This window comes from Aphelocoma coerulescens, chromosome 6, assembly GCF_041296385.1.
Source record: "Aphelocoma coerulescens isolate FSJ_1873_10779 chromosome 6, UR_Acoe_1.0, whole genome shotgun sequence".
Taxonomy (NCBI): domain Eukaryota; kingdom Metazoa; phylum Chordata; class Aves; order Passeriformes; family Corvidae; genus Aphelocoma; species Aphelocoma coerulescens.
In genome coordinates, this window is record NC_091020.1 from 6,938,627 (window position 1) to 6,952,057 (window position 13,431).

Below are 13,431 nucleotides of genomic sequence, written 5' to 3' on the forward strand. Positions count from 1 at the left end.
GCAGGGATAGTTGCCATACCAGAGAGTCCTCTCCTCCTTTGCAGCTCTTCCTTTTCTTATCCAAGTGAGTGTTGGAGACATTTGAAGAAGAATCTCTGAGGTCTAACCACCATGGATTCAGGCCCCTGGGGATGATAGTGTTGGTGGGGTTTTTTTAAATCCTCTTGAGAAACAGATGCTTTGGCTCATCTTCATTATACCTAGCCTGATTTATTTTAATTGCTCTGGGTATCCGGAATACTATGATTGCATAATCTCATGCACATGCCTTTAAAAGGAAGCCTTGGCTGCAAAGCCAGGAAGGCAATGTTAAATACGGAAAAAATACTATGCAAAGTCTCATTTATTTTGGAAATCACTGGAAAGAGTTCTACTGAAAATTCACAGCAAAACATATGCCACATTTGAATAATGAGTTTGAGAGGTGCTTTACCTATCTTAGCAATAAAAATGGATCTAAAAATTGCAGTCCTTCAAAAAGAGCTCACTCCCAAGCCCTGAATTTTGGTGAAACCAGAGGACAGTGTGATCCTTGGTGACAGCCACAGGGAGGCCAGAGCTGGCTGCTGGGCACCGCGCTTGGCAGCAGTGTGTCCACCCCTACCAAAATTACCAGAAAACAGCAAACCAAGGGAAAACCCATTCTAAGCAGAGTCAGTGGCAACCACAGGCTCAGCATAGCAAGAAAGGAGGAGGCCTGATGAGTTCTGCACTTCCCAGGTTTAGGAATCCAGAGCTTCATCTCAATAAAATAAAGCAGGAATAACAGGACTGCAGAGAAATACTTGAACATCATCCACTTGTCTTATCTGATGCAGTGCATAAGATGTCAAGTATTGTCTGCTTGGGAAGAAAAGGTCTGCAGAAACCTTATTCCAGTTAGCAAAAAGTAGTATTTAAGGTACTTTACAACTGGACCTAGAATAACTCTTTATTCTGAAGTCATGTCAATATCTTTTCTGTTATTAAGTTGCTGTTTTTCTGGAGAGAGGTCCATACCGTACCAAAAACTTACTCTTTATGTGTAATTTCTTAATTTATCACATTGACCAAATTAATATCTGCCATAAATACTGTTCCTGAAGAAGGCAATAGGGGTACTCTATGTGACAAGAATGCGACAACACTAAAAAAAGAACTCCAAACCCTGCCTTTACCTGTGGCTTATTTATATGCTTTCCAGTCTTCTAGGGAAAGGAAAAGCCACGAGTTTTATAGGCTACCTACACTGTGTTAATTATTTAACAACACAAAACTGAGATTTTATTTTGCAAGAAACACAGGCAATTTGTCCTCATCAGCCTTAGCATCCACAGAGAAATGCACATGTGTGCTCTGTGCCCCTGGGAACACCCTACATATCCTTCACAACGAGAGAGGAGACCATAATCGTATCTGCTGATTTTGAAGGAGAAATGTGAGCAGTTTTCACTTGGCATTATCTGGGATGTAACCAGATTTGTGCAGATTTGGCAGTACCCATTTGCCATACCAGACCCCAGAAGTGCAGTCAGTGCTACCATACCTGGCTGGCAGGTGCTCTGAGGGGCTGTGAGCAGGCAGCAGCCCCCCAGTTTACAGGATACACCTTTAAACACCCACAAATTACTTTGGGTTTGCAGATGTTAATGAGATTCACGTTTGGGAGAAGGAGCCCACAGAGACTATCAGGAATATTAATGTTAACACAGGAGTTTATTAGTGCCTGCATGTTGAGAAGCTGGTAAGGAAACCCTCTGGGGTTTGTTGCACTATCAGCAATTATCATGCGAGATTCTGTTCCTGCTTTTCCTGCTGATAAGGCTTGGAAAAAAAGGCTTCAAAACTGGTCTTTGGGCACTGTTTGAGGTTTTAAGCCATGTGGATGTTCCCCCCATTGCCTTCTGCAAACCTCCATTTCTCAAACAAGAGCCAAGGGCTTTCCCTGTCCATCCCTCTCTGGAGATTTGCCATTTTTAGCTCAACAAACCCATGTGCCTTATGCTTGCAAAATTCCTATGTGCATCTGCCATCTCAGAGAATTAAAGTAACCCTTCAGGAGTGGGTCTGCACATCTGTTCTGTTCATGTCAAGCCAAGCTACAGCCTTTTCTTCACTCCCTTCTCATGCTCCTGTCTCTGCTGGTGGGGAGATGTCCCCAGCATTGGACTCACAGTGGAAGCAACGTGGTGCTGTTGCTTATTCAGATGCCAAGAAGTCATCAGCAATTGGTTTCATGAGGAACAAACCATCAAGATGTGAATGCAGGCTCTGGAAACCTGTCCCTGACACACCAGAAACCCTTCCTGTCCCTTCTCCTCTTTCTCTTTTAAGGGAGTAAGGGCTATAAGGCCTTGTGCCTTTTGTTTAAGTTAGGATCTGGTGCCGTGATCAGCCTTTCTCAATGGTTTACCTTCTTTTAAAGCTCTTTATACATTAAAGAAAGGGGAAAATAAAAAGGAAAGGAAGAAGTCCATGCTCTGGCTGTCTGATTGCAGTGGAACCTCTCAGCACAATCCAGGGATGCTACCTGAGCAGACAGTGGTGCCATGGAATTCAGTGGGCTGGTGGCAGGAGCACTCGAGAAGAGGGGTATGCCTGGGAGGAGATCCATTTCTCCTGGAAGCTTCATTAAGGCTCCTGTTCCAGGAGGTATGGATAAAGATGAACTAGACTTCACCAATTTTGTCATGAACCTGCCCACATCAGGTTCCTGAGGAGCCGCAGCATGGGTGGGAAATTTCAGCTGTATTTACATTTGGAAACAAAATACAGGACAGGCGCTTGCTCTGAGAGCTGCCCAGACCGGGATGAGGCCCCGTGGGCTCCAGCTTCAGGCGGGGCAGGTGTGCCCTGCTGCCACCTTGCTGCAGGCAGAGCCAAAAGCTCCAGCTCACTTTTCGCAGGTGGCACAAGCCAGGCACTGCTGGCCCCTTGCTGGGAGGTCACCAAACCTCCCCCAAGCACCCTTGGCCCAACAGTGCCTTCACCGATGGACGTGGTACCCTACTGGCATCCCCAAACACAGACGTACCAAGAAACCTTCCCAGCTACAGACAATTCCTTAAATGGGTCTTGGTTAAACTCCAGCTGCTCGGTGGGCTTTGAGAAGTGCAGCATTGCTGCTGGAGGAGCTCTTGGCTGTTACATTTAATTAAAGATTCTGCTGAAAGTTCTGCTTAAAATCACAATGCTTGCTGCTTAGAAAAGCGTAGGTGATTCCCCCAGAGGCCTGGCCAGCATTCCTGCTCCTATTGTACAACATTATTGATTAATCAAAACTAATGCTCACAGCTGTTGCCTGATGGATAATGTCTTTGGTGTTTGTCTGCATATAATTATTTACTACTTTATTGATGTTATTTATTTCTTCATTAAGTATTGTTGGCTGTTTAATTACGTGAAACACAACTGCAAGTGTTGCTGCTAAAAGCCATGGGAAAGGCTGCCCAGAGCTGAAATCTTTCAACCATAAACTCCAAAAATAAATCTAAATATAAAAATAGTGTAGCCAGCCTTTTGAGTGGAGGCCATCAAACCACAAACATGTTACATGTCATCTGGAGGCTGATGCCGGAGCACCATGTTCGGATAGATTTGCAATGCTGATTTAATTGCACATGGCAGAGGACTTCGCAGACCTGTAAATACATTTTATTAGCTCTCCAAAACACATATGAGAGGTTCTTATTTTATTCTTGGTAGCTGAATGTTTGAAATAAATCAAAGTAAAACTCTGATTTCCCAAAACTTACAGTCAGGAGTGCCTGATGAAGCTCCTTTCAACAACCATTCCTGGCCGTGATTTGAGGATTTCCCAGGCTGGCTGCTGGCCCTGTTCAGTGCCCCAGTGACAAACTGGGAGTCTCTCCAGGCTCTTCCCTCTGCCCCTCAGCTCTCTGCAAAAGACAAAGACTCAAGGGCCCCTGCACCCTCTCTGCCTCAGTATCCTGCTGCCCTCACTCTCCTCAGAAGCACCGGGCAGAGCTACTGCAGCAGGTCTGTGGCTGCCCTCACTGAATTAGGGAGCTGACATCTAATCCTTGGGTCAACATGGGATGAGAAGGGATGTGCTGAGGTTTACTTATCTTGTCATGTAAGACAAATTTTAACAGAACCACTTTTCTTTGCAACACCAAGTCATGGGGGTTTGGGGGCAAAATCAACATCTTAAATTGTATCTGGAAACCAACAAGCACTAAGGAGAAACTAGGTTTAAGATGCGTTGTGGTTCTGAGCAATCTCTAGGTACTTATCATTTTAAAAAACTAGCCAGGTACATGACTACAAATACGGTATTAGAGAACTTGGATCTTCTCAGCCTGCACAATAACCAGAGGACCACAAGCCCTGCTGCAGCTCACAAATCATTAACACACCTATAACAGATCAGAAAGAGCCTCTGTATCTCCTTACTCATAAAATAAAAATTCCTTCTCTCGCATCCTCTCCAAACAGCCCCCATCAGGCCCTTTTCCCGGGGCAGGAGAACAAATTGCTCTGGCAGTCCTTGCCTGGGCAGCAGTGCATTTGTTATTCAGGAGCTACTGGCCTGAATGTCTCTATGCAGCTCCCTGTAGATCTCCCGCTTACCTCTGAGGCAGTGCATTACCATCAGGGAGGACCTAGCCCCTGCTTCATGAAAAGTACATAAGACAACCAGGTGCCAAACCTCTAACTTCCCTCTGGCCCTGTCCTAGGGCACAGCCTCTGCTTTTCCCATGGGAGCCCTGCGGGGGACCAGACTAACGCCTGGCGCCGTCAGGTCACCTGCATCTGTTCCAACTGTCTCGAGCCCAGAGCACAAGCACAAGTTGGTTGCAGGGCCTGAGTTCTGCCCATGCTCTCAATACATGCTCATCTCTTGTTTTAACTAAAACATATCAGGGAAAACCTGAGAGAAATAATAAGCAGAGAGGATGAATAAAAAAACCCAAACAATGATGGGTCTAGGGAATTTGGTCTCCATTTCCCTCTTTGTTTCCTCCCCAACCTCCACATTTTCATGCATTTCCTCTCTCTCAGGCCAGTTCTTCCTCCTGTCTTTTAAAATGTCACAATCTTTCCTGTATCCCTTGTGCCCACATTGTGAGGGTACCATTGGGCACCTTTCCAGCAGGGATGCATAGAGCAATAGGGAGCACAGCTAGCATTTTCAAAGGAAGTTAAGGAAATCTTTATGGAGAACTTGGTGAGAATTTGGCACTTGGCATCCTTTTGCTCCTTTGAAAGTCCCACCCTACAGGAACAATCTAAACAAATGTATGCCCCAATGCTGATAAATCCCTTTGGAGAGGTATCAAAGAAAATCTTGCTGGGTTTGGAGACCTTTGAAGAAAGGGAAATATCCTGCCAACCTGACGCTGAGATCTATCTTGTTCCACCATGTGGTCCAAATCATCAGAGTCCTCCACAGTTCCCTTTCCTCCTTGGGGTGTGGAGAGCAGCACTGCCTTGCTGAAGAAAGGGATTTGCAGGCCAAGAGGACAGCAGAATTTGAGAAAAATTCAAATGAAAAATTACTTAACAATGGAAGTTGTTACTGTGTCTAAAAATATCTCGGTGAGTCAGATTACTGAAAACAGCAAAGCTATGGAGCAAACCCCATAGCCTCTTCTCAGCAGTCAGCTGGCTTCATTCACTAGCTTGGCATCTCTTTCCCCTTATGTTTTTAATATCACGAGTGGGGTTTTTTTTAAGTCGACAGTAAGTTAATGTTTAATAGGGTGCCGTATACAGTTCTGGGTGTTTATGCGTTCTCCGACTAGCCAAATTTGTAGAGCAAATTAAAAGTCTGTAAGACCAGGATAGGCGAATTACAGGTATTTGTTGCTCAGAAGCTATTGCCTCATTGTGTCCTGCATGCCCCCCAAAATAAACGGTTTCAATTATGTTTTCACCTTCCCCAGCAATATTAACACCTCTTGCCCTGCCAGCCAGGGCCATCGCTCCTTAGACTGCATCTGTTACAGCTCTGTGCATATACGCTTCCTGGGAACGTGCAGCCTTGCGTGGCACCGCAGTCCCAGGCTTTGCAGGGTAACCTATTAAACCCTCTGGCACAGGACCAGGTGCTCTGGAGAAGCATGGGAGAAGGAAAGGTGGGGACTATGGTGTTGTCAATGCCTTTTCATACTAATGAGATGGATGGGTGTGACCCTTTCTTCCACTGACAAAATATAAACAGTGAGATTTTTCCACTCCCTGACGCTGAGTGAGCCGTTCCCCACTCCACGCCGGAGGGGTCTCGCTTGGCTTCTCCAGTTTCACACATTTCACAACTTTGCTCAGCTGGTCTAAAGGTCCCAAGACCCCTGCCTCATTCAGAGCTGGCGCAGGTGGGACCTGGGCTCTGCCCCTGTGCCTGCCCTGCAGGCAGCGGCAAGGGAAGCCACCAAATCCCTCAAACCCCCATGACACCAAGGGGAGAGCAGGGCAGCTCAGAGATGCCACCTGCCCCACTCACATGCTGTAAATCTGGATATCACCCACTCCTCATGATGCAATGGGTTCCTTTTTCACGTTGCTGAGGTTTCCCTGGCGATGTAACCAGAGGTGGCTGATGTCCCTGTGCTGTTGCTGAGCCCACCAGGAAAGGGCAAGCAAATCCCCTCGTCCCACCTGTGCAGGGCAGCCAGCAGCCATGGCAAGCTGGCAGAACTGGACCTAAGGAAACAAAATCAGATTTTTAGAAAAAGGCAATGTGTCTCATGTTGTCAATGGTAAAATTCCCACTGGTAGTGGTGGGAACAGGATTGCCTGCCTGTTCTTTCCCAGGCTCATGAAGATTTAAAATTCTGGATTTCAAATGGTGGTTTATTTCTGGCTGACCTGTTTGGCTTGAACTGTTACATGTTTTCAGCTTATTTTTATGCTGCTGTGTTAGTACACAAACCTAACCAAGAACAAGACGTTACCAACACTGTTGAGCCTCCATTGGCTGCACAGGCTGAAGTCTCCCAAAGCCATGGCAACCTCCCTGTCCAGCTCCTCTTGGACCACGAGCACATGAATTCATCAAGGGGAGGGACAGGGCGAAGGTGAGGGCTCATGGGCACATCCCTCCCCAGCAATGTCCCCCTGCAGATCTGACACCCCACAAACCACTGTGGGGTGACCGGGATGCACCATGAATGGTGTGGGGCACATTGGTCAAAGAAACCCCTCACACGCACGCGTTTGGATCAGCTCATGTCATTGGATGTCGATGGCAGACTCTGTGACATTCCTCTGTGTTAATTTTTTCCCCTTCCCTGCTATTTGAAGGAGATTTTATCTTCCCTTCCCACACCCCTCCCGTCACCCCATGCCTGTTCCACTAAAACCTGCCTTTCGGGTCAGCGTGCTGGTAAGAGATTACTTTTACACTGCAAGGAACACCAAGCAGAGTATTTCAGCTTTGACATATGAGACGTCTGTTACAATATTGCAGTTTTTCTAAATTAAATATTAGGAAAAATTAAACCCAATTGTGGTCTGTGTTTCTATGGAAAATATTTCTCTTCCAAACAGTCCCTCCATGCTAAATGACTTAAGTAACTGAAAACACAATAAATATGCAGAAAGTTAAAATCTATATTATTCAGGTTTTAAGGCTTATAACTAAAAGGGGTTTAATGTTTCATGCCTAATAATAGATTACTCCTATCACATTTCTAACCTTTATTTCTACCAGCTTTGAAGTCCAGCCATATAAAGGCTGTTTGTAGAACCACACGAAAGTTAAAGCAAATATTACTCAGAGTGATTCATATGAACAAGAATTTGCAATGAAGGCAGAGGGTTTTTTGTGTCTGTATCAAAGGAAATGAAATGTTTGCAATATTTTCAGTTGATAAATGCACTAAAACATTTTAGTTGCGTAGTATGAACATTGCTGACATAAACAGACTTTGACCTGAAACAGATTGTATTAGGCTCTGTGGGGGAGGCAGCATTAAAAGAAATAAAAATAAAATAAAGTAAAAAAATAGACATTCCTAGATTTCAGAATCTGCCACAGGGTCACCGCAGTCCTTAATTAGCTGAATACATTAAGAGAAGGCTGGAACACAGATTCCATAAAGAGAGCAAATGTATGTTTAATCCTCTGTTCTTTGCTTACAGATTACCCTTTCAGAACGAGTAACCTTATTTTCTTTTAAAATATCTATTTACCTTTTTGAGCTTTGCATAGCAAAGCAGGGTTTCTTTTTTTTATTTCCTTCCCACTGTTGCAAAAGAAATTAATTTGTTGCTAGTTGCTATGCATTGGCAGGATTTCTGCATAAAGAATGTAAGCCATCTATCTTTGTATTCAAGATATAGTTAATCTGGCAGTTAAAATACTTTGGAAACATTTTGATGACTTATCTGGAAAAGTAGCTTTGCATTTTCAAAGAAAACTCAGAACTGTATTGCAAGAGAAAGATAAAAGATATATGAAGTGTTTGTTCCAAGCGATACTATTCATTTAAAGATCAGAATGTAACCCCACCCAAGCAATTATTGTGGAAAAACAAGACAAAAATCCTTATACAGCTTTCTGACACGGTCTTTATTTGGGAAACAAAATAACTATATTACAGTTATAGTCTAATGGATTGCAAGCTGTTTTATTAGCGTCAGCTGAATCCTGTTTAGCATAAAAAAGAACTCTGTTTGCTATCAAGAACACATTTACATTAATATGACTTTGACAAAGTAAAATAAAATCGCATTAAGATGATGTAAGTAGATAAGACAATGAAATCTCTGTGAGATAGTTTTGGCACACCAATTAGAGTCAAGTCCCTACAGGAAAGAAACATATTTTTATACCAAGTATCCATGTGTTTTTAAGTTGTAGAGTGGCCAAAATTAATCCCATGCTTAAACTATTTCCAGCCAGGGAAAAGAGAAAGTTTATTATTATTATTTTTATTTTTCCCTAGAAAGGTAAAATTTCTGATAAACTACATTTCTATTTGCAACAATACAAACAAGTTTTGTTCTCTGCACTAGCCTGTAATCATCCTGATTATTGCAAGGGACTTTCCAATATAGAGCAGCTGAAAACAAGGTTTTAGATTACATGGTAATTTAGGAATGCATGAAAAGCCAAGCAGTCACCATAATAGCGCACTGCACAAACTTCATGGCTTTTACAGCAAAACATAACATATGTTTTGTGATTCATTCAAATGATTTTTCAAGTTTTTTTGTCAAAAAATATGTCAAGCTCTACTATTGGTCCTATATTTAGGGAATCTTACTCTTGAGAAACGACGACGACACCACCCCCCCGCTTTGATGTCTCTCCTTTTAGTTTGGTCATTAAAGCTCGGCAGTGATGGATGGTGATAATGCTGTGGGGTTTATGAGTAATCAGGCCTTGGCAGCCACAATATTTCTTTTGTAGTGAAACTTTAATATTCCTTTGGCCGTGCATAAACTTTTTCTGCTTTTGGAATTACGCTGCATAAGCTACTCACTAAGCATTACAAAACAGATATTGCCCAAAAGCTGGTGTTTTATTTAACACCTGACAGGGTGAAGTATCCCCCCAGGACACGCAGAGCTGAGCTGTAGCAGCCCATCTGTGGTCAGGGCACGGCTATATTCACAGGAGGAGCCCTTGCCAGGGGAGAGGAATTTTTTGGCTGTGCCCCAGGCAGGGCACCCCGGACACCCCCACTCTCCTCCTCCCCTTTCACATATTTTTAGTGAACTTGCTGCAGCAAACACCAGGTGTCTCCACTTAGCTGGGCTACAGCTTAAAAAAGGGGCCTGCTACCAAAATTAAAAAAAAAAAATTAGAAGAGAAGGGGAAAAAATTAGGGTTGTTCTTTCCATGGCTTCTACCGTGCTTGTTGCAATGCTGCGTGCGAGGATGAGGATGTACAGATGAGGCATATTCCTATTTTATTTTGTCACTCGAGACACCTCTGTCAGGCAAGGCAGGACTTTCCAGAGTTTGAAATAATCCAAATTCAATCACTTTAAAGCTGCTACAATATGCAAGTCCTGGCAGCCGTTTTAAATTAATGGAACATCAGATGTGCTCTGATCCTCTCAATTTCCTTAGGCAAGGGAAATTCTGCTGCGGTGGTAGCGGGAGGGGAAATATAGGGCTATCAGTAAAATAAATGTCAGCTTTTGTCTGCTGATAGAAAAATGCATACAGCTAAAAAATAGATACAGTATTTATTGCTCTGTAATTAAAATCTATTTCTATGTGTGGTAAGGATTATCTTAGTGGTTTGGAGAAGTGAACACTGTGCAGTCTGATCCACAGGAATGGACACTAAATAAAGGCAAAATACAAAACTGGTTTTTATTTAGCATTTTACAAATAACAGCTCAATATTTTGCATGCACGTAGATATTTATTTATTTATTGTGCCTGCTCATGTGTTTATCCATAAAAATATTAAAATGCCCATCTTGAAAGTCCAGTTCCAGAGGACAGATTGGATTTTTGCAAGAACTGGGGGGTGAGGGAAGAGAGAGAAAATCTAAAAAAACTCCATCGCGAGATGCCAGCCCATGGTTTGGAGTTTACTTAGAAAGTGTAAACATTCATTGGGTTTGTCAAAAGGTTTGCAGACTTGAGAACCTTTTGATCAAACCTGGGCTGTGTTTTAAGGATACTTGCCCTGAAATATGATTTTCAAGATGCAATTCAGTAGCTGTTGCTTTTGAAATACAAACAAGCCCAAAAATTCAAATTAAGGCTCTGAACCTTGCATAAAAGCAGAAGCTTTTATGGTGCATGGTTTCTGCTGATCTGTAGGGCTAATCACCCTGGGCTATGTCCTGTCTACAAGGGCCCACATTTCATAAAGTCTTTTTCCTGACACAAAAATACAATACAAGCTGTCAGAGTTAAATTGAGGACAAGGTATTTCTTTAATTCCGATTTTTCAGTTATTTGCTTTATATGAGGAGCGCCTGGCTTCTTCTGTGCTAACTGGGACTCACATTGCCAGACAGTATGCTTAAAAGTTATTTTTAAAAATGCTGGGGTTTGAAGGCTCTTAAATCCTTTGAAGTAAATGAAAATAAAATCATACTCTGGAACCTAATGGAGACTTTTAATCTTGATCTTAAAAGCATGAATCATACTACAGCATAGAGTAAAACTATTTTCTGTCCTCTGCACTCACCTTCTCTACACATACTGTTATTTGATATTTATAGGAGGCAATTAGAGCTCTCAGGTAGTCCCAGTGCCTCCTGCCAAGCTCTGTATGCAGTTACTGCCTTGCAGTCTATGGCTGAGATTTCTACAGCCTTCCTGCTTTTCTCATTTCAATATGACATTTCAAGCAAGTCTGATTAAAACAAAGCAAAGCAGAAGCAAAATGTCTCGAATTTCAGGTGTGTAATGTTGTGGCAACAAAACCTAGAGCAATTACTGTCTCAGAGCAGGAAAACTAGTGGCAAGGTAGAGATGTTGCAATAAAATTACGGAAAAACTCCGATAGCCACTCTGGAAAACTCAGCCACTGTTTTCTGCCAGATCTGGGGCAGAGACCCAGTCCATCCCCGACCCATCTCCAAAAGCTGCTCCACTGGGTCACAGAAGTGCAGCCTGCACACAGATGCCAAGTTTCAAATACTGGATGAAGAAAGGCCAACTGAAAATATGGGGGTTTTTATCAGATTTTCATCTTGTAAAATTTCAGCTTGATGCTAAATGGAGAGCATCCCCTCCCAGACCTGCCAGCAGAGGCGTGCTTTCCCTACGCCTGCAGGGGGAAAGGTTAGCGTCTGCCAGGATGCTCCCTTGGGATGGGCACTAATCAAGGACAGCAGGTACAGAACCCCAGGGCGTCTTTCAGTGCTCCCCAAACAAAGGCAGCAGTGAACTCGGCTGACGATGCTCTCCTCATCCCAAAGGGCTTCCCGAGATCTCCCGCCAAGCCCACTGCCTGGCAGCTGCAAGAGTGCAGCCACGTGGCTGATGGCAGCCAGGTACAGTGGTCCTTCACCCCAGTGCTCATCCCAAGGGAGAGCTGTGGGGACACAGCTTGTCAGTGCCCCTGCTGGTCAGCAGACACGTGCTGTGGTGGGAAAGGGGTACTGGGGCCTTGAGGGGTGCCAGGGATATTACCAGATCAGGCTTCTGTTCTCCAAGATCCTGCCATGGTTTTGTCCCAAAAAACCCCCTGTGATCAGCAAGAAATGAATTCCAGTATTTGTTTACTTTCTACAATCTCCTTCTCGTGAGTCTGAAGGCAACACAGGTTGCTTCCCACAGTTACACCCACCACCAAATCATGACAGCAGAAACAATCAAGATGGAAGTTCATCCTACCTTTATGAACCAGGCATTGAATCCCCATGTCTGAATCTTTCTGTATTTGAAACTCTCCATTGCCTTCATTGGAGTTTTAACATAAAGAATTTGAAGATTTGTCCCTAAATAAAAAGTACCAAATTAATATAACAGCACGGTGGAGTTTCCATTTACTGCACACAACAGTCAAGATATTCAGACTTATGGCTCCCACTGCAATTGTAATTCAGTTTCCTTGCTCATACATAATGCTTTTATCTACTCTGAATGAGGTTATCTTTAGTTCCTTAACAAGCCCATATAATTCAGCTGTCACAGCTTCCATAAGAACAATACCTTGGAATTTCCTGCCTTTAATTTGGACTAACTCCTGCCTATAAGCATCACATTAGCAATGTTTCCAACTTGTGTGGTGACTATGAAATCAATCATTACATACACATGCAACATATATATTTATAATGTTCGGCTACCATTTGCAGAGGTAACATCTCAAAGTAATTTTAGGATCTCCTCCAGATAAATGCAACAGCCCCAGCTGGGCTGCCTCTTGTGTGCTCCAGCCCTTGCAGCTGGGCTGTTCGCTGTGAAGGAAATTCTCCTGCCCATGCAGGAGGAGACAACAGATAGGAGCCTGCCTCAAGTCCTTCCCTACCTTTTCTGCCATGAGGACTTCTCCTGTCGCCTGACCACAGGAGATGGTGATCCTCAGGACAGAGATGCCTCTGGCACACAGGACAGAACCCCAGGTGCTGTAGATCTGCTCTGGGGGAGCTCACCTAGACGCCCCATTGATCTGAGCTGTGCCCAGCCTGCAAGGAGAGATTGCTATGGCCACCTCTATTCCGTGAGGAAACCAGGCAGGACCTTCAGCAGCTGAGCACTGAGGCTTCCCAATTAGCCATCCTGGAGTGCACTGACAGATGGCTGGTTCTATTTTTGCCTCCCTTACTCCAGGCCCATTCATTCAGTGCACTCCTTCAGACCCATGTGCCCAAAACCTTATCCCCTTTCTCCTGCACACGTCAGCTGGTCTGACAGGAGATGTTACCTTTCTCTAAACCACCACTCTAGAGTGTTGTAATTGCTAGATTTAGTTTAGCAGGCTGCAGCTTTCCTGAGAGCTCAGCAGGGCTGCTTAGGGCAGTGTAACCATTTTGCCCTCCATAGTCCATTTCAGACAGCCCTGC

The 13,431-nt window shown here is 43.9% G+C and overlaps 1 long non-coding RNA gene across 1 annotated transcript; it reads right to left on the reverse strand.

Annotated features, from left to right (window-relative positions):
- Window positions 1–6,440: 6,440 nt before the first annotated feature.
- On the reverse strand, window positions 6,441–13,085 carry LOC138112279 (uncharacterized). The gene is made up of 3 exons (XR_011151634.1): window positions 12,897–13,085; window positions 12,260–12,363; window positions 6,441–6,645 (listed from the first exon to the last, which is right to left on the reverse strand). It is a non-coding gene; the product is annotated as an uncharacterized lncRNA (long non-coding RNA).
- Window positions 13,086–13,431: the final 346 nt, after the last annotated feature.